The sequence below is a fragment of the Podarcis cretensis genome (assembly GCF_951804945.1).
Source record: "Podarcis cretensis genome assembly, chromosome: 4".
Classification (NCBI taxonomy): Eukaryota; Metazoa; Chordata; class Lepidosauria; order Squamata; family Lacertidae; genus Podarcis; species Podarcis cretensis.
Genome location: NC_137173.1, coordinates 92,716,704 through 92,739,396, shown reverse-complemented (window position 1 = coordinate 92,739,396; position 22,693 = coordinate 92,716,704). Strand labels below are relative to the sequence as shown.

Below are 22,693 nucleotides of genomic sequence, written 5' to 3'. Positions count from 1 at the left end.
CTGGTTAATACATCAGCAATTTTCTGTGTTTGGTGTACCAGAAAATTACTTGCTTGGTCCCTCTCCACCTGCAGAGAAAGATAGTTGGATACCTCACCAAGATCCTTCATGTCAAAGTGCTCCTTCAGCTGAGCTAGGGTGCTTTGGTAGAAAGCCTGATTCTTCCAAAACATCAGAAGATCATCAACAAAACATAAACAATACAGTTTGTTTTGCCCCTCCTCCTTGACAAACACACATGGATCAGCTTTGCCCTGGTGAAAACCTAGAGAAAGCAATGTCTCAGTGAGTTTTGTGTTCCAACACCTGGCACTCTGCTTGAGACCATATAAGGATTTCCGCAGTTTACAGACCATTCCCTTCTGTATCTGCATTCCATCAGGTGGAAGCATAAACAGCTCCTCCCCCAAAACCCCGTACAAAAAAGCTGTATTAATGTCATGATGGGAAACATGCAGTTTCTCCTCTGCAGCAATCTTGAGCATCAGCCGAATGCTCTCATACTTGACGGTGGGAGAGTAGATCTCGTGGTAATCCTGTCCTGGTACCTGTGAAAAACCTCTGGCAACCAATCTGGCTTTGTGTCTGACAACCTTGCCATTCTGGTCTGTCTTGGCCTTGAAGACCCATTTGCTGCCAACCAGTCTCATTCCTGGGACTACCGGTACCAACTCCCAAGTTTGGTTCCTATTCAAGGAATCAACTTCAGCCTTCATGGCAGTAAGCCAAGGCTCAGCATCTTTAAAGGTTAACTCCTGAACCTCTTTGAAGCTTGAAGGTTCCCACACCTCTGAGCTACTAAGAACAGCAGTTGCCGTCTTAGCAAACTCATCAGCAAATCTCTTTGGAGGTCTGCCTTTGGTCGCCCTTTCAGATCTGCATACTAGACGCAAGTCTTCTGGACTCATCTCCTCCTTCTTAGGAGAAAAGTGACCAATGGTGAACAGTGGTTCTTCCAGTTCATTGTCAGATGCATCAGATGGTCTGACTGAGGCCTTTGCGCTCTTGTAGTCTGCTGTGTCATCACTGTCGCTGACACCAGCAGCAGCGCTGCCCACTGAGCTGGAATCCGAACTCTGATCATCATCATCATCATCCTCAGCTTCCTCTTCTACCTGAACATCATCTGCTTTTTTCACACCACCTTCTTCTTCCTCTAGGTAACTCTGGAAAATTCCCACATTTCCCCCCCACTTAGGATTGTACTCAACACTCTTTGTGAACATTCTCCAACCAAGCACAGAATGCCTTGAACCTAGGAAATACTTGCGATTTCTGCTCGAGCATAAACACATGAATGTACCTGGAAAAAGAATCAATTAGAACCAGGAAGTACCTTTCTCCACCCAAAGAGGGCGCAAGTGGACCAACCAGGTCTGCGTGGACTAGCTGGTAGGGTTTGGAAGCCTGCCTGCTAGACTCCTTGCCTTTTGGAGCAACCTTCACCTTGTTCTCTGCACAAAATACACATTTCATGTGAAACTTACAGGGTTTGATGTTCCAACCCTGAACCAATTCAGGCATCTTGGCCAGCGCCTGCCAAGACATGTGACAAAATCTTCGATGTGCTTCATGAATACATCCTGCATGAAGAACTTTGTTAGTTTGTGCAACACAACAAGAATCAACATTAGACACAGCAACAGCACCATTGTCATCATAAGTTATGCAGAACAAACCATCTACAGACTTTGCATGCGAAATGTCCTCTTTGCCTTTCCTGATGACACAGATGCTCCTCTTGAAGGAAATCTCAAAAACAACGCCCAGTCAGCTGAGCAAATTGTCTGCAGCACCTGGAACATAAAGTACATCTTTGATGGTTGTGTGCAGACTTGCCAGTTTCACAGTCCCAACTCCTGCAATTCACAACGTCTTTCCATCTGCCTGGTGGATCTCTCCGTCTTGAGGTGTGAAGGAGATAAACAGATGCTTATCTTTTGCCAGATGGTGGGTGCATCCAGAATCTAAAATAAATCTGGCCTTGGCCTTTGGAGCAGCTTTTACAGCAAGCAAAACCTTGTTTTTCACCGGCGTGGGCTTTTGATGCTTGCCCCCCTGCTCCTGGCCATCATACTTGCCTTTAGCCTTTGGTGAAGCTGTGCCAGCAAACAAAGCCTTGGTTTTCCCTGGCTTGGGCTTTACACCCCCCTTCTGCTTCGGGCCATCTGCAGGCATCTGTCTCTGTTTACTTCTGGCCTTCCAGCCTCTGCAAAGATGACCTTGGCTCTCATGGGAAAGAGAGCTCTCAGCTGCCGACTCCTTGGCTCCCCCTGGAGGCTGGAATGCTGCCTGGGATGACATCACAGTCAGCTCCCCCTGCAGCTTCCAACTGGTGCCCTCAGCATCCCTGCATTCACTCGCATTCTGGGAAACAGCCAGGACCTCTGATGCAGTCAAACTCTGGGCTGGGATGACTGGCAGATGGGCTATCTTCAAAGCATTCCACATCTGACGTGCAGTCATGTTGCCAGCTAGTGTAGTAATTTCCTCCAGAGAGACGGACAAGACTATTACATCTATGGCCCTTGAATCTTGGGCCCTCCATCTATCTGTCAGAGGAACTGGAGGGGCTTCACACACAGTATGCCACACTCCAAACTGTCGTAGTAGACTTTCACACCATTTTGCCCAGGTCTCATAATTGTGCCGATTTAACTTTGGGCACTCAGTGCCATCATCTAAGGCTTGGAAAAACTCCATTCCAGGGTTTTACTTGAGCCGTGAGCCTTTTTCACTTCAGAGGCTCCTTATCTTGGCTACTCATAAATCTTGAGGCCTGCTTGGCTCGACTCCCAGGCCAATTAGCCGGCCGAAGTTCAAAGAGACTTTGCCTCGGCAACGAAAAGCCTTGACTTTTCCACACATATCTCAGCAATCTGTCGCAATCTTACTCTCCTGTAAGTGCCGTGAATCTGTGCCCGAAACCTGTTGTTGGGATACTGCCAGGGAGACAAAGTACATCATGGCCCCCAAGCTGCCTCCGGACGCCCATCGATCTCCCGTAGACAACGCAGTATCATTCAATTAGCGACACAAGCTCCAGAAATAGCTTGCCACATTCCAGAGCTGATGCACGCTCTATCAACAGAGTTCGCATAGCGAAAGACGCACTCAGGAGAGCATATTTACAACTTTATTCAGCGTTGGTCAGAACAAAGAAAACATGACTGCCTGCTTCAATGTCTCAGGCACAGAGAGAGAAACAAAAGCAAAGACACAACAGAAACATCCTGTGAACAGGAAATACGCAGGCTGTGACACAAACATCCTGCTCCCTTTTATGGTGGAACAGAAATATCCTAACACTAACTACAGTATTCCATGCATGTCCAAAAAATTCCAGGCATATGGCAACCCTAACATTAGACAAAACTGCGTATAAAAATGTATCAGGGTAAATTTGCACTAAGCTGCTGAAGAATTTATGTATGAAGAACTGAACTGTACAGATCCTTCCATCTGTCCCATCATCCCTGACCTTGGGCATGCTGGCTGTGACTGATGAGTCTTTAAAGCCCAACAACACCTGAAGCATATCACATTGGTCACCTGTGGTCTATACAAATAGACCCTGATTGTCTCCATAATCCTTAAACTTCCCAGATTATCATTATTTTATTAAATATTTTAAAAGGTGCTCAGTTTTGGCAAAGGCTTCTGAAAATCATCTACGGTTGTGAAGCATGAATCCAGTCTTAGTGATATGAACCCCTACATTGCAAGAATGATAAATACAGTGGTACCTCGGGTTAAGTACTTAATTTGTTCCGGAGGTCTGTTCTTAACCTGAAACTGTTCTTAACCTGAAGCACCACTTTAGCTAATGGGGCCTCCTGCTGCCGCCGCGCCGCCAGAGCCCAATTTCTGTTCTTATCCTGAAGCAAAGTTCTTAACCTGAAGCACTATTTCTGGGTTAGCGGAGTGTGTAACCTGAAGCGTATGTAACCTGAAGCGTATATAACCCAAAGTACTACTGTATATGCTAACAACAACAACAACAACAACAAATTTGTACCCTGCCCATCTGACTGGGCAGCTTCCAGCATATGTAAAAACATAATAAAACATTAAACATTAAAAACTTCCCTAAACAGGGTTGCCTTCAGATATCTTCTATAGTTGTTTATTTCCTTGACATCTGATGGGAGGGCGTTCCACAGGGCAGGTGCCACTACCGAGAAGGCCCTCTGCCTGGTTCCCTGTAACCTCACTTCTCGCAGTGAGGGAAATGCCAGAAGGCCCACGGAGCTGAACGATGTGGGTGGGGACGCTCCTTCAGGTATACTGGGCCGGGGCAGTTTAGGGCATTAAAGGTCAGCACCAACATTTTGAATTGTGCTCGGAAACATACTGGGAGCCAATGTTGGTCTTTCAGGACCTTTCTCAATATGCCACTGTCAATCCCAGCCCAGTCTTGTTCAATTAGACCTGAAGTAGCTGTCCCAGGTCTCATCCTAGGATATTTCCCAGCTCTGATACCTTAAATTTTTTAATGGATGATACTCAGTATTGAACCTGCAACATTAGGGACAAAAAGCATGTGTCTTACCACTGTGCTATGGAGCCTTAGCTTAATCCCATTGTCAAGCAACCATCCCACAGTAAATACTTATCTGGGAAATGAGAAGGATCTTAAGTAAAAATTCAGTCTCTCTGCCACACCAAACTCAATGAGGGTAATGATGATTTAAGTTTTAAATTATTATTTTCTGCATTGTCATATGATTTTCTTTCTTCTTCTTTAAGTGGAAAATGGCCATGAGTATCCCCATGGGGGTGGCTAAAATTTAAATTAAGGCTAAATAACTCAGTAAGTTAAATTTAATATTCCAACCTGCTCATGACCCAGCAGGATCATAAGGCACAAGTTTCTGTCTTGCTTAGGGAAAATGAAAAAAAAAATGCTGACAAAAATAAGATTTTTTTTTTAAAAAAAAAAAAAAAAAAACATCAGCAGGCTTTACACGCACAAAGAATATAGAGCAAAAAACAACAACTGTGCTACAAAGCTGAAACAGGTTTTCACTTGAGGTGGTTTGGGGGCACATAACTTTTCTGCTTCCCTATTTTGTATTAATTTGGAATTTTCTTTAGAAGGTATGTAGATTGCTCCTGAATTAACGATTGAGATCTAGGTGTGTGTTCCTATCATTTGAACTGGAGCAAAAACCATTTGGGCCTTTCCATTAGGATTCAAAGGGCACACATGCTGTTTTAGTGGTTTTTCTAACCACTAGAAAAAGCAGGGTGGAAGCAGCACATACATTTTAAATAAATGTTGATATAGCTATAGGCAGTGCTTTTCCCCTTTAAAAATGTTTAGGGGTACTCTCATTTTGACTCAAGAAAATCACAGTTTTATAGTTCAAATCAGGGAATATAAATACATTAAATGGACAAAAGTACAAAGATTCACAGAATGTTTAGGGGTATGCGTACCCCAATGCGTACCCCCCAGAAAAAAGCACTGGCTATAGGAGAAACAACCTTCCCCACCCCATTCTCATCCTGGATTTGGGAGGGCAGATCCATACCTCTGTTGCGGCACATGAGCTGCCACTGTGTTCATTCACGTGTAAGTTTCCTGTACATTCAAGATGATGTATACAATATGAACAAATACCAGGACCAAAAAAACCCCCAATAATAGAGGAATAAAAAAGCAAGGGGTGGCAACAGAAATAATGCCATATACATAGGCTGAGCCCAAATGTAATCCTAAACCTACCTATGGATTCAGCATGAATGAGTAAGTGTGCTGATGCACAGTTAGACCATGATGCTTCTCCCATGATACCATTGCTGTCATGTTAAGTACAGTCATACCTTGTAAGTCGAACGGAATCCGTTCCAAAGTCCATTCGACTTCCAAAATGTTTGGAAACCAAATCACGGCTTCTGATTGGCCAATCAGAAGCTGTGGAAGTCTCATCAGATGTTCGGGTTCCAAACGAACGTTAGCAAACTGGAAGAGCCACTTGCGACATTTGGGAGCCAAAATGTCCGAGTTCCAGGGCGTTCCGGATCCAAGGTATGACTGTTTAGTAATTTAATTCACTGAAATTGTAAATACTTGTATGTATAAATATGTGTTTAAGTTTGATTGGTTGGTAACTGGATTCTAGAGAGTTCCCTAGTAGTTCTCATGTGACTAGCTAACGTTGGTCTCATGGGAGGTATCTAGTGTAGGAGAGACTCCATTTTATGTGAAGTGAGATGACTGTGTTTGAGAATCCACTGTGAACACTGTGAAGTCAAATAGAATGTTGGAGTGCTGCTTCTCTGCTTGAAAGAGCAAAGCTGGAAAGAGAGGAAAATAAAGTTGTTTGCAAGTTAGAAGAGACTGTAGGCCCATGCTTGGAGAAGCATGTGACTGTAAATATTATGCTTTAGTTCATCTATAAGCAAGGCTTTTGAATGTTAAAGTCTGGACATTGGTTTAATTTCCAAGGAAGAGTGTCAGTCATATATATGATTTGAGCTTCTTAGCTGCATTTTCGCTACCCTTACTTCAACATGCCTTGCCACCAGGAGCCAAGAAGGATGCAAAATAAACACCAGAAGGGGAAAACATCCTATTCTTCACTGTAACTAGATCCTGTTACCTGAAATATTTCATTCTAATTTGAATTTGTGGACTTCGTTTTCTCTACATGTGGACCTAGTTTTACAGAGCTTAATACCTGCTTGTTTATTTGAACAAGCCTCACAAGCGGGCACATATAATATCGGTCAGCTTTGTGTTAAGTTTCAGCTTTTTTTCTTTAAGCAGTTAATCATCTTGCATTCTGTTCTTCCAGATGGTCAGAAAATGAAGTCCTTTGAATAAAGTCAAGGATCTAAGTCCTCTTGATTAATAAGGAGTGCCTGCTTTTCAGTGCCCTAGATCAGTTGTTCCCAAACTCCCCACGCCACCCCAGGCCACTTAAAAATTGCTGAGGGTCTTGCCAGACCATTTTCTCTGTTTGGTGTACCAACCGTAATGTTATGTCCTTGATGCTATATGAGTTGTTGGGGAGCTTTTGCTTCATTTATTTCTTGTATTACAATTTGAATTCCACAGAACTCAAACTGTAATATAGGAAAATGCAACATAAGAAATAACGGAAGCAATAAAAAATAAGATAAATATATATATATATATGCAATAGATATGCCATCGCCTGTCTTCAACCACAAATTAACAGACACACCATCAATCACATAAATGAAGCTTGTGGACTACTGGGAACCTCTGCCCTAGATGAAAGTGCACACCTGATTGAGATTATCCCTATTCATAAATTTGTCTTCTGCATTAAATAAAAATGTGAGAGCCAGGATGAGAGAGTGCTAGCTCCATCACCTGTCACCATCAAATTCCGGGAGGTGGTGGGCAATTGTTTGCCATGGAAAGTGTGACTCATACTGCCTCTCTTCATAATATGTAATTTTTGAAAATCTGGGCTATATATATATATATCCTACGGAGAACTTATGCATGTAAGGCCTACTCCCTTGTGTAAGTAGTTTATAGAAGCCAACTGAGCTTCCACTGAATTGCACAGGTCTATTAAGCTGGCAAACGGCAGATTGCCTTATAGAAGATTTTACAAAAATCTAAACGGAAAGGATTCTATAGTACATTTTCCTGATCCCGTTGAGCTTAGAAAAAATGACACGAAACTATAAAAAGCTAGCTACAAAGTAAGATATTTAATGGACCATCTTCTGTGGGTTAAGTGGAATATTAGCTGTAACAGGAAACTTTTCCCCATACCAAAATTGGAGAACTAAAAGGTATTCCAATACTTCATCATTTTGCTCTGAAGCTAATGTAGCAAGAACTTTCTATACATAATAGAGTGGTGGTGAGTTCAGAGTGATGCTACTGTGGGAATTTGTTCCATTTTGAAAGGTGTCATTCCCTATATAAGACACAGGGAACCTGAGCTTCCTATCTTCTCAGTGTTTAATATTCTTGCTGACCGGCAGGAATTACAAACACAATGCAGACAGAGTGAACCTGGTAGAAAGATGAGTAAAATATTAGACAATATGTCCATCTTCTGTTATTTATTTCATTTACGCTAGTTATTAAGGTGCTGAGCTAGGAGACTAATAACACCACCCTGGACTCTGTCACCCCCCTGGTTCAGTAATCTTGATCCTTTTCAGACCTGGCACCCACCTCTGGGACACACCTTTTGCCTAAAGATGAATAATGGGATCCACTTCTTAATTTTCTTCCATGGATGTGTAGTCTTGCTTCCGTAACTCACCTGAGATCAGAGGGTAATGCACACCCTCAGTTTAAGACTGTAGTTAAGGAAATAAGCTGTAACCTGAGCAATCATATCTTCATTGAGTCTTGAAATCACTGGATAGAAAATCAGAACTTGATCATTCCCTCATTACCTTTCTGGCCATGCCCCTATCACATCATAGCAATCCCTGTGAGTTCAGTAGGCACCAGTTGACACTGGGACCTGAGTATGACAAAACAAACTTCAATAATACTATTGATTACTGGTGATTATTGACTAAATCCCTGGTCACATTACAGCACACCCATTTCAGTATGCTTTCTTTGTTCGTTTACTTTTCAGCTTGGTTCCTCAAGCATCGCCAATTATTTTTGGGCTGAATAAGCAGGTTCTCACATATTCCTGCTATTTGATTTTTTGGGAGAACAGTCATAGTTGGGTACTGGTTGGATTATTTTTTATTGATATGCTTTTAAAGACACTCTTATTAATGCCACTTTTGGGCCCAGAATGTCAACCTAGTTGGGACTCTTGGTCTAGTGAAGTAGGATTCTTATTGTGTTGTGAGCGGCCTTAAGGTGTCTGTTGGAAAGGTGGGATGATGTAGTTTTTTAGTGTACAGACAGGACTTCAGATTTCAGGGACATTTGCATGGGTAGCACAGTTGGTTAGTGTGTGGTGCTGATAATGCTAAGGTTGTAGGTTCAATCCCCATAAGGGGCAGCTGGATATTATTGCACTGCAAGGGGTTGGACTAGATGATAAATATATGGGCCATTTTTAGAAACCTGAAGCTTTTAGATCTCCAAAGTGGTGATTAGCTTCTTACCACATTGCATGATTAAAGCTTATCATTGGATTCAAGGCATAAATTCTATTGTATCAAAGGAAACTCTCAAACTAGCATCCTTGACATTTAGCATAGCTTGGAGAAAATGCAAGCAAAGTGCTCTCCAAATCATTGAAGAGGTAATCTATTCTTCTCTGCAAATAAACAGCCAATTTAAAAAGAAACCCCAAGGTAATCCACACTTCTGTTGAACACATCAAATAAGTAGGAACTAAGAATGCTCTTGAGTACTTAAAGCCAAACTTTATGACTAGTTCGAGAGTGGCTGAATTATTCGCCAAGATTTAAAATGTCAGTATTGAGTACTGTAATACAAGCTGGATGGAGGATACCAAATCACCAAACTAATGTCTAAATTCTACGAAAACAATATGGTGAAGATTTGGAAATAAATTGGAGATGTGATTATAATGTCCTTCACTTTCAGTCTTCAAGTGCAACTAGTAGTTTTAGTGGTGCAGACATACTTTCTGGAAACACATTGAAAGTGAAAATGTTCTCCCTTCAGGAATCCTGCTTTGTACCATTGTTTGTTTGTTTGTTTGTCATTGGTGGCTGCTGTTGCTGAATCTTGAGTGCATTCCCTCTCCCCCCTTGATAAGAGACTCCACCTCAACAGAATACTTATCTGGATGTTAAAGTTCTGGTTTACCAGATCAGAATTCAAAATTTCAGGATGCAGTGGTAGCTTGGTTCTTGAGCGGATTAGTTGTTGAACAAATTGACTCCCAAACATTGCAAACCCGGAAGTAAGTGTTCCAGTTTGTGAACGTTTTTTGGAAGCCAATCATCCGATGCGGCTTCCGCTCAGTGCAGGAAGCTTCTGTAGCCAATCAGAAGCCGCACCTTGGTTTTCGAACTGTTTCGGGAGTCAAACAGACTCCCGGAATGGATTAAGTTCAAGAACTAAGTTACCACTGTACATGGTTCTTCAAGAGGTGCATTTTTAGATTTTTGTGAGTCATTGATTAATTAATACCTCAGGCACAAGGTAGGGACAATTAGTAAAGGTACACAGAAAAGTATTGGCCCTTACTTTGCATGTTGTTTCCCAATAAGAGAAAGACCAAATAACTGATATTAACAACATCACAATGTATCATTGACAGAATGTGGCTTTCTCATATGGCAGTATTTTCATTTCCCTTATCTTAGCTTTAGGCTGTAATCCTATACACATGTAGAAATAGGTAAAGGTACCCCTGACTGTTAGGTGCAGTTGCGGATGACTCTGGGGTTGCGGCGCTCATCTCGCTTTACTGGCCGAGGGAGCCGGCGTTTGTCCGCAGACAGTTTTTCCGGGTCATGTGGCCAGCATGACTAAGCCACTTCTGGCGAACCAGAGCAGCGCACGGAAACACTGTTTACCTTCCCGTCGGAGTGGTACCTATTTATCTACTTGCACTTTGACGTGCTTTCGAACTGCTAGGTGGCAGGAGCTGGGACCGAACAACGGGAGCTCACCCCATTGCGGGGATTTGAACCACTGACCTTCTGATTGGCAAGCCCTAGGCTCCGTGGTTTAGGCCACAGTGCCACCGGCTGTAGAAATGAGTCTCATTAAACTCAATGTGCCTTGCTTCTCTGTAGACATGTGCAGGATTTCCCTGCTTATTACATCAAAAACAGTGGCTTACTATCTCTCTCTACAGATTTCCTTGAAATCTGGTGAATTCGTAGGAATCTCCTGTGCCAGAAGAAGAAGAATTTTCACAAGTTTAGTTTCTCATTACAGTCTCCCATGCTCTTATTTCTACTGGGATCTAGAGCCAAGATCAGCAGTGCTGTAGAGAGGGGAAGCACGATCACTGCTATGCCATTATGAGGGATGACGAGCTGTCAATTTTTTTATTACCTCACAGTTCTTGGGAGTGCAAGTATTAATTTGTTAATTGCACAGTCATGTTCTGCTTTCCTCTCTGCAGGCCTAAAATGCCTAGCAAATCATAAACATTAGGGCAGTCTTGAATATTCTCTAGCTGAACCCTCATATCAAAAAGACCAGCTTCCATACATAGGACAGAAAAAGAAGGAAAAAACCCTCGCCAGTTTTTTCTGCAGCTTGCATCTTTTTATTGGTGTGCTGGCAACTGCCTCCACTGGTAAATGTTATCCCCCGTCTTTGGAAGAGAGAGCTGACCTCAGGTGCAAGGGAGGGTGATATCCCATCATCAGCAGTGAAGTATGATACAACTGCAAATTCTGTACATGGAATGGGAATGTGAGAGCATCTTGTCCTTCACCTCCAGGAGCAAAATGTCTTGGACCAGCCCTCTGTGCTTGCTACTGCTTCTCATCACTTCTTTACTCCTTTTCATTCTCTTGAAAATCCTCACTCCCATTTGATCACACTGCTTAATTTAACACCCTACATAGGAAAAAAATTGATATCTGCACATTCTGATACAAACTTACCTGATCTTCCTTTCTTAGAGTGAAGTACAGATCTGAACTTACTTATCCTCTTCCCAAATAATCTGATGCAGTTATTGGCTAACTTCCTACCCTCAATATTAATGTTTAAAACATATATTTTGAAGGAACAAGTGCTAAGATGACATGCCACCTTAAAAACCTTACATTTTATTGTGGTGTAGGTGCTTATGGCGTTTCCGGCTCGAATGACAATATGTTGGGACGCAGGTGGCGCTGTGGGTTAAACCAGAGCCTAGGACTTGCCGATCAAAAGGTTGGCGGTTCGAATCCCTGCGGCGGGGTGAGCTCCTGTTGCTCGGTCCCAGCTCCTGCCAACCTAGCAGTTTAAAAGCATGCCAAAGTACAAGTAGATAAATAGGTACCACTCCGGCGGGAAGGTAAACGGTGTTTCCATGTGCTGCTCCGATTCGCCAGAAGAGGCTTAGTCATGCTGGCCACATGACCTGGAAGCTGTACGCCAGTTCCCTCGGCCAATAAAATGAGATGAGTGCCGCAACCCCAGAGTCGGCCATGACTGGACCTAATGGTCAGGGGTCCTTTTACCTTTACTATGTGCTTATGGCATAGAGCCCATGAAATTGGGCCTCAACAACATGTTCTTCCAACTGTTAGTGTGCTGGAAGTGATTTGCATGCTTCTATAGCCTGTAACTAGTTTGTATCCTAGTTGAGGAATTTTGAATCAACTGAAGTTTCCAAACAGTTTCCAAAGGCAGCCCCCACACAGAATAAATTTTTGTAGTCTAGTTCATGAATTATTAGGTAATAAATCATGGCCAGGTCCCAATCATAAACCATTCATTGTACAAGAAGTCCCAACAGGGTCATACTTCCTCTCTCACTCTCCTAGAAAAAGTTGTCCAAAAGTGCAAACAAGGCTGTTTCTGTCCCAGATTCAGGCTGGAAGCCGATTTTAAATGGGTTCAAATTATCACTTTCACCTAGGAATGCCTGAAGATGACCAACTATTACCTCTGTGATCATCTTACCTAATAAAGGGATGCTGACAACTGAATAACAGTCATTTAAATTGTCAGAATCACGTATGGGTTTCTTAAATAGTGGCTTTAGGACTACATCTCTCTGGAGGGCCAAGACAAGCATTGCTTGTCTCCAGGATTGAGTCGCCATCTCCCAGCAAGATATAATTAGCCAAGATGAGCAAAAGGTTGAGTAAGCAACCCATAGACAACTATGACAAGCATCCTAACTGTGCCATTATTTTGCAACAACTGAAAGAATAATAATAATAATAATAATAATAATAATAATAATAATAATTTATACCCCGCCCTCCCTGGCCAAAACCCGGCTCAGAGTGGCTAACATTAGCTATATAACATATTAACATAAAATCAAGCAATCAATTAAAATACATCCTAAAATCAAATCAGGATCAAAGTGAAATCCAATCAGATGGCAACCCGCAGATTAGGGCTGGGGCATTAAATGCTCACCAGGCCTAACTGTTTATGCTGATCATATATGAGCCTGTGAGAAAAAATAGGGGGCCACTTTCATGTAAGTACCTATAAGGAGAGAGGGGAAGTCAGACTGGACACCGACCAAAGGCCTGTCGGAACAGCTCTGTCTAGAAGGCCCTGCGGAAAGATGTCAGATCCTGTAGGTCCTGGTCTCTTGTGACAGAGAATTCCACCAGGCCAGGGCCACGGCCGAAAAGAAGCAAATGCCACTTGGCCATAATCTCAGAACATCCAGCTGTTGTACTGCCATGGCTGCTGAAAGTCTGTCAGAGTGCATGGGCTCACTTACTGCTATCATCCCTGATGAGCAATATTCCATTCCCTACAGAAAAAAGCTGCTTTGTGCTGACGGAGTGATGGTGGAGGATTAACTCCAGTTCTCTGCATTATTACCTCCTGGCTTGTTATGTTCACTGTGAGTCTTCTTCCACTTGCACTCTAGCTATCTTCTCACCTGTTCTGTTGCCCCCCCCCCCAGTTTCCCAGGAAACCAGGGAGTTGATCTGGCTCTGCTTCATCAGATACCACAATACATTCCAGCAGCTCATGATAAAATGAGTTTGTTTGTTTTTCAGGGGCTTTTTGCTGTGTTATGACCCCACAGCCCCCTGCAAGCGGCTTACAGAACCACCCATCTAGAATTTATACATATAGAAAGTAGGTGCATATAGCGTTTGGGCTTCATTCGCCCAAGATGCTCATTGCAAACTGCAACTATAAATCGTGACTGCATTCCTAAATCAGTCAGATGAAATGCTTACAAAAGTAGTATGAATTAAATCTTGGGAATTTGTTATATTAGCATTCTACACATCCACAATCTAGCAGTCCATCTCCTCCATTTTCTACTCAGCCTCCCCCTTTAAATCGTGAAATGTGCTGTGACTGGATATTTCTGACCTGTGGAAAGGCTTGCAAGATCATTATTTGACAGAAGCAACTAATTGTTCCCTTTTATAGCCAGTCAGTGGGTGATTTCTATGCTCAGATGGTTCAGTATGTCACAATGTTTTCTAGCTTTGGGGCTTTTTTTATTGGAAGCAAAAAGTAACAAGGATGTGTTTGTATAAATTGTGTCATCATTTGTTACCGTAATAGTTCCTCTGCTTCCAAGTTCACAGTCCAACGTGTTCCTTTCTCCTATATCATCGTAAAGATGCTGGGGTTTCTCTTTTCTTCCTTACATGCTGCATGGTGTATAAAGACTGACTTTGCTTATGGAATAGCCTTAGGTCTATTTTCCACAACTGAGAATGTAAATGGGGGGGGGGAGAGACAGTGAAAATTCATATTTTGATCACTAATTAACAATTACTAATTACTAATTAACAATCACCTTGCCAACAAAGGTCCGTATAGTTAAAGCTATGGTTTTCTCAGTAGTGATGTATGGAAGTGAGAGCTGGACCATAAAGAAGGCTGATCGCCAAAGAATTGATGCTTTTGAATTATGGTGCTGGAGGAGACTCTTGAGAGTCCCATGGACTGCAAGAAGATCAAACCTCTCCATTCTTAAGGAAATCAGCTCACTGGAAGGACAGATCCTGAAGCTGAGACTCTAGTACTTTGGCCACCTCATGAGAAGAGAAGACTCCTTGGAAAAGACCCTGATGTTGGGAAAGATGGAGGGCACAAGGAGAAGGGGACGACAGAGGACGAGATGGTTGGATAGTGTTCTCGAAGCTACCAGCATAAGTTTGACTAAACTACGGGAGGCAGTGGAAGACAGAAGTGCCTTGCGTGCTCTGGTCCATGGGGTCACGAAGAGTTGGACATGACTAAACGACTAAATAACAACAACAAATTAACAATTAGCATGGGATTAATGCCCTCTTCTTAAACATCAGCAACAATGTTTCCCTTCACGGCCTAGGACCCTCGTACCTACGGGACTGCCTCTCCCGGTATGCCCCACGGAGAGCCTCAAGGTCCATAAATAGCAACACCCTAGTGGTCCCGGGCCCTAAGGAAGTTAGATTGGCTTCAACCAGAGCCAGGGCCTTTTCAACTCTGGCTCTGGCCTGGTGGAACGCTCTGCTTCATGAGACCAGGGCCCTGCAGGATCTGATTTCTTTCCACAGGGCCTGTAAGACAGAGTTGCTCCGCCTGGCCTTTGGCTTGGAGCCAATTTGATTCCCTCCCTCCCTCCCTCCCTCCCTCCCTCCCTCTCTCTCTCTCTCTCTTTTTTCCTTCTTTTCCTTCTCCTCCTGCGATGAGGCTACATTTTAATATATTAATGTTCCATTATTTTAATGTTGTATTTTATTTTTGTTTTTAAGTTGTAATCATTCTTCTTGTTTTTATTATTGTTTGTAAGCCGCTCTGAGCCCGGCCTTGGCTGGGGAGGGCGGGGTATAAATAAAAAAATATTATTATTATTATTATTAATGTTGGAGCTGTTTCTCAGTGAGGAAAGTCTCAGGCATTTTGCCCTTACTGACTTATTCACAAGTGGTGATGTCACTTGGGGATTTGAAACATGGTGTCACCAACATGCTGATGATACCAAGACTTACCTCTCTGATCCATCTGAATCAGGAAAGGATGTGCAGGTGCTTTGTCAGTGTGCCATGATGGCAAGGCTGTCTAGGTGGCAATGTCTTGAATATGATGAGAATTTGTCCCCCATCTTAACAGCCTTTGGCTGTCAACTGTAGATGTATCTGTTGGTCCAAGCTTTGGGGATATAAATGGACTGTGGAACCCAGAGTTTGAGTATAATAGTTTGGAGCATAGTTTGGTTTTCAGATATGTAGCTGTTATATTTACTCTACATTTATCCATTCCCTTTCACTCCCTAAAGGACCATCAAATACCAATATACTTGTACTTCAGAGTATTTCACATTTTCTAGTGCTATTTTTCTAGGAAAAAATAGGTGGCAGAACTCAGCATGAACACCTGCCTTGTTCTCTTGTAATGGCATCCACCTGAGCATTGCGGGAACTGTGTTCTGGCAAGCTTTGGCTAAAAAAAAAAGCACAGATTTATTACAATTATATCCTACCTTCTTGCAAGAAACTCAAGATGGTACATATAGTTCTCCTCCCCATTTTATCCTCAAAACAACCCTGTAAGGGAGTTTAGGCTGACTGACGGTCACTCAGTAAGCTTCATGGCTGAGGGAGAATTTGAACCCTAGTCTCCATAGGCCTAGCCCGACACTCTAACTCAGCCACTGAGGACTCTGCTCTTGAGCTTTATACAGCTGTCTACCTTCATGACTTTTATGTTCCTATCAGGTTCACCACTGGAATTCTTCATCCAGGACTCAACTCTTGACACTGTATTTCTTGTTCCATTATTATTTCTTCCGCATGTGAGGGCTCCAACAGTCTTTTATCTCTTTTGCCAGTTGTGGCCGCTCTATCATTTGAGAAGGTACCACCCTCCAGATCCATTTTCTCCTTTCACATTTCTTTGGGCAATGCTTTAGAAGGGACCACCCTCTTATTTCTGTTCCCCTTGAGCTGCCTGTTCCGTAAGCAGGGTGGAATGAGTCATGGTGGATCCACCGCTTCTCTCCAATCTCCTTTTTCTGATTTCCAGGCAAGATTCCACATCCCTCTCAGCATTTCTGCTTCATCCTTGCACACCGAGGAGGAAGTCTTGCTGTCCTGGTTTGTTTCATCACTGTAGAAAAGCAATACAGTCGCATAATAAATAAAAGAATATAATTTTCCAAGCAATGTCAGATTGCACTATAAGGAAGCAGGTACCAACAACAGCTTCACTTTCTACAGGAGAGCCAACTCTTGGGCTTATGTGTCCTCTATTTGCATGATGTACCCATCAAAACTGAAGGGGAAATATGCAAAATAATTTCAACTTATACCCGTATACAAATTTGCCCAACATACACCAACATATGCTCCACCAGAACATCCATTTGTTTTTAGTTAATGGATAATGGATAATCTACAGCTATAATTGTACGTATATAAGCCCCAAATCATGCTTAATGTCTTGCACAGTGTGTGTGTGTGTGTGTGTGTGTGAGAGAGAGAGAGAGAGAGAGAGAGAGAGAGAGAGAGAAATACAAACATGAGACTTTCTCCTATGCTCCTTGGCAAGTAAAAACTTTCATCTCCCTATTTGAAGCATTATAGGGGGAAATCGGCAATATGAGGACGCATTTCATATCATCTTAGAAGCTTCAACGGCATATCTCAATAAATTGTTGGGCAAACAGCCAGAGAGGGAACTATTTTTTTAGGAGTTTCTTTCATGACAGCTAGTCGTCCTGAGAACAAATTATTTAGAAGTCAACCACAGACTTAAGAAGCAGCTGGTAATTCCATTCCATTAGATATCTAAACATGTGTTGCGTTAGTGAGATATTTTTGATTTACAGATTATACAGCCAGCCTGTAAAAATCCACATCACTTATCAACAAAAGTGCACACATAAATAAATAATAAATAAAAATCAACGCTGTGCGAGCATTGAGGTTGGAATATACTTCCTAATACATATTTTAAGGGCCATATAATGTTCCATATAAGTTCTTGAAGAAAACCTGTTATGTGTACCCTTGCAGCTCAAATTTAATAATATAAAAGGACTCGGTGAAGAAATATATTGCTTACAGCATGACAAAAAAAAAAGAAAGAAAGAAAAGCCAATGGATAGAGCTAAAATAATGAATAAAATAATTTGTTTTAACGCAGCATGCTACATTTTCCAGTCGTAACCAGAGCTACAAGGCTGTACATTTTGCCTTTGTACACATTACAGATTAATATTAAGGGTGAAAAAAGAGAAAGAGATGCTTTTGATCACATTTATAACAAGTGCATGGTCACACAGGACTTCACGGTTGTCACTAAGCTGCAAACCATGGATATGCCAAATTCACAGTGACAGCAGGGAAGGAATGTAGATCATTCTATTCAAAGAGCCACCATATCCCTGCAGTCAAGCAGGTCACGTATTCCATCTGACAAAGGTTAGCACTATTTGTATGAAGAAACCCTTTTATTCCTTGTTCAGCCTTCCAGAATCAAAAGGAAACTAAAGTCTTAACCATCAGAACTGAAGCCCATGATAGTCTGCACAGCTCACCATCTGAAGGTCCTTATAACAGAATCTTGGTTCATCTAGCTACTGTATGTAGCATCTGTTCTGTCTTCAAGTTCTCCATTGATCAATGGGACGATGTCATACTATCCCAAAAGAATCCCCTGGGAATGATGCTATGTAATGATGTACTTTGCTTCCATGGGACTTGCTGTGTGCTGGGAATGAACCAGGTCATTTGAATGAAGTTCACTGAACTATCTCTGAACCACACCTGAAAATAGTTCCCATCATTGACAGGTGAACGAAAAGCAAATTACCATATTTTTCGCTCTATAAGACTACAAGACGCACCTAGTTTTTGGAGGAGAAAAACAAGGAAAAAAATATTCTGAATCTCAGAAGCCAGAACAGCAAGAGGGATCGCTGCGCAGTGAAAGCAGCAATCCCTCTTGCTGTTCTGGCTTCTGGGATAGCTGCGCAGCCTGCATTCACTCCATAAGACACACACACATTTCCCCTTACTTTTTAGGAGGGAAAAAGTGAGTCTTATAGAGCAAAAAATACGGTATACTAAATTTTGAACAGAACTGCAAACAATTTTTGATTAATATTCACGTACATGACCCTCTCTAAAAAGCTTTGTGGATGGCACAAATTAAACAGAGAAAGCCGCTTCTTAATACAGCTGTGGGGAAAGCTTCATATGTTGCCATTCTGTCTGTCAGACATCTTATTCCTTGTGTATTGATTTGCTTTTGGGCACTGCATTTCATCTCTGCAGGATTTTACCATTTTGAACAACCAATATGTGGAGAGGGTGTGTTTCAGTCCCCCACCCCCCACCCCCAATTTGCAGAGTGCAAATAAACATGCTTCGCCCTGTTCTGCAACTGTTCTTCCCTCTTCTGGGTCCAAAAGAACCTGAGCATCAGCGATCACACATTATTCGGACCTGCCTAAAATGGTCGCCACCCGTACTAAAATTCTTCTGCTGAGAAGGAATACTATTAGGGGATAGCCTGAACACCACCTGGAGTGATGGCAAAATGACTAACCTTCTGCCATCTCTTTAAAGGTAAAATCTGCCATCACCCAAAAATTCTAAGGCACGCCTCTCCCAGGGAATTCACCCTAATCTTGGTGAAAACTTTATCTTCCAATTGGCCAGTAATAAAGATTGACGTGTCTGGGCAATTTCAGGTGAAGCATAATTAAAACAGCAACAACATAAAATGGCTGCAATAGGAGATGGGTGAACATGAATCTGTTCACTGGTAACTTTGTGGAGATGGGTGCAGCAGGCTACACATACAGGTGAAACAGGTGAATGTGCTTCGATACAGCACTTTGGGAACATCCAACTTCTTCTGCAATTACCTTTTGAGGCTTTCCGTCCTTATGGAGGGTCTCAATGATGGCTTTCTGCACAACTGTCAGGTCAGCAGCCTTCCCCATGATTGTGCTTCCTACTGAACCCATTGCAGGTGTTATGGATTGAATAGCTACTGCACCTTTTCACAATATTCTAATTTTCTGAGATTGTTAATTGGGGGTTTTCATCAGCTGTACCCCATAATCATCACAATTATAACACATAAAGGCATGACATATCTCACTTTGTATGTCATGAGTCTATCTCATATATTAGTTTCACCTTTTAAGTTGAATTACTGAAATAAATGAACTTTTCCACGATATTCTAATTTTCTGAGTTTCACCTGTATTTGTTTCTGGACATGCAGAACTTTAGCTTCCTCACTTACCACTTCTGGAGAACACCCAAAGCAGCCCCTACGTTATGCAGATTCCAAAATGTGACTTCATCCATTTTGCCCATGTATGGGTATACCCCAGCATTAAATCCTGCTGGCACAGATTGTCTCACTCACGCATGCTAAAATGTTATCCAAGAGTGGTTTTAATAGTGACAAGGCTGTGAGGTCACCCAGAATGATCTTTGAACCATGACTTCACCCTTAATATTTTATTGGCATATTAACCACAGACTCCTTCTCAAATTGCTTACTGCAGACATATTTCAACAGAACCAAGGCAAACTACGATTTTTAGTATTGCATTCATGGTACTGGTTTGTAAAGTCTAAAAGGCATTGTTAATTTTTTATTTCAAATTACAATGCTTTTGAAAGAATGGAAGGAATAAACCCTCTTTCTATATCTACATTTCCTCCCTTTGGGCTCTCGGCCTTGCTAGTCAGAGAACTAAGGGGTTTTAAGGTCCCAGGTGTAGCACATTTGTTTTTACATTTAGCTACACTTTACAGACATTAAGATTTAATTTCTTGCTAGGTCTAACAGATGACACTAAGATAGTTCACCAAACAGCTCTCCTACCCTGATTACTTCTGTTAATAAGGCCTGAAGGTTGATTAAGAAAGTTGACAAGATGAATGTCACAATTCAGCATGGACCCGTCTCTCGTAAAACTTCTATGCCACCCCCCACCCTTTTAACATATTAGCAACAGATGGGACATCAGAAGGTCACTATCTTGAACTTCCATAGTACTCAAATATTTCCAGTGTTATTTCTAAAAGTCTAAATTCACACCACTAAATTCACCATATATTACTTTTTTCTCCTTGTCATATAAGATATTGGCAAAAAGGTGAGGTAGACAGATTTCATGTTTTCCTTTTATTTATAAAACAAGCAGATGCTTTTTTTAAAAAAAAAAAAAAAAAACCTCATGATTTAACAAGGATTCTGGTATAAAATAAAACATATATTCAGCTGGAGAGGGAAGAGGGTAGCCCACCCCAAATCCTTCAAATAGAAACTCATAGCTCTGACAAAGCATGTTTGCTTATCGGAGTAATGCTTCATATTTATGTCATACTTTCTTTGAGCTCTCAAAGCTCTTCATGGGCATTATATAGGCAATAGGGTTCCAATGTCCCTGTAATACAGGCCATTCAAATAACCGTAATAGACTGGAGGTCTGTGGCTGAGGTTGAGATGCTGACTTTCACAAACCAACATGAAAACTGCATAGCTGTGGTAAGATGTGAAGAAAAATGGGGGCATTATAAAAAAAGGAGAGAAGGAATCTTCAATCAGTAGGGATGGATTAATCAGACTATTTTCTGTGTTACTATTATACAATTATGAGTCTGTTCCATCCCATTTCTACTTTATTCAATCTGTGACTTTTTAAAAAACAACAACAACACACAAGTCCATTAAAAGATCTGCATTTAAATGTGCATTTTTACATTTTCTCACAAAACATTGATCATAGGATTCACAGGTGTTTTAAAAATGAATTTTGGTATTTTTTTTGAAGCGAGACCTGTATCTCAGAATTTGAAGAACAGTGAAATTTGACATGAAAATTAAAATCCTATTTGTGAATTATTCTGGAAGGTGAAAATTAGGTTCTCCAGCTCCATCAGTAAATGCCAAGGAACTGTTTATGAAACAAGAACAATGTGTTTATACTTCTTCAGGGAGGGACAGCATCCATTAACAATTCAAATTGAGAAGCAACAATGTAAAAAAAAAAAAAAAAGTTTAGATTTATGTGCAAGGAAGACCTGGTAACCTTGAATGATTTGGATACACTTTTGGAATGGCTGCTATTTCAACCTTTCACCTGTCTCTCACATAGCCTCACGTAGTCAAGTAGGAATATAAAACTAAAAGTTCATCTGCCCCATCATGTTCCTACAGTGGTCCCATTCAGATGCACATAGGAAGATCACAACCAGGGCATGAGCCCAATTAGAACTCTCCTAGTTGGGTTAGCAAGTGATATTCAGAAGCAACTGCATCTAAGCTACATCCAGTTTCCCAGAAGTCAAGGCAAAAGGCAAAATTACAAGTGAAATAAAAATGGCAGCAGCAGCCCACTGCCACATCCTTTATTATTTTTATTTTGCTTGTTAACTGAATATTTATAGAAAACCTTTATCCACAAAATGGACAAAATGTGTGGTCTCGCTTCTGTTATTTTATATTTATATTCCTTAAGTGTGAAATTATGACTGCAACTTTATTTACCATTCTTCCCTCTTATTATCTGAGACCATAAATGTTTGCATTGTGTTTCGGGGGGGGGGGAGGAGGAGGACAAAAACAAAACTTGTGTGTGTATGTTTAAGTACTTTGCCTGTTGCAATGAAAAAGTGCTTCAAGCAAAATTAATGGCTGACTTGGGATCCTAGTGAAATAATTGCTTTTTCTGCCTTGGGAACAATTATAGAGAGCTACTTGAAACTGCCCTTATTATTTTCATTCTAAACCAGTGCAACTCACTAATTGGTCTGGAAGCCATGTGGCCCGCTTCCCTCTTGCCTATTCTTTACTTTTTAAAACACAAATGCAACACTGATGGAGTGAAAGGCGGGATATCAAATCCAAACTCTTATTATACTCTCAGGCCTATTAAGCACTCTATACTTCTACAGTAGGTCTTGGGTTGGCAGTTTCATGTTGAACACAACTGCTCGGAACTGATAGAGCAATGACTAGCTTCCATTCAACATTATGCACATGCATCTACTGTATATACTTAAAAGCCTTCATATTATATATCATTTATAAAGAAAACACATTTGCTGGTCTGAGGCCGAATGCCCAAACTTCATGGTGATAACATGAACACAGTGAAAATGTAGTTCTGAGTAAATA

General features: G+C 41.6%; 1 long non-coding RNA gene across 1 annotated transcript in view; it reads right to left on the bottom strand.

Moving 5' to 3' along the window:
- Positions 1-3,734: 3,734 nt before the first annotated feature.
- The window catches only part of LOC307214465, a 54,415-nt gene continuing 35,456 nt past the window's right edge, over positions 3,735-22,693 (bottom strand). Inside the window, exon 2 of the long non-coding RNA XR_013838122.1 lies at positions 3,735-3,949. This is a non-coding gene — a long non-coding RNA (uncharacterized lncRNA). The remainder of the gene's footprint in view (positions 3,950-22,693) is intronic.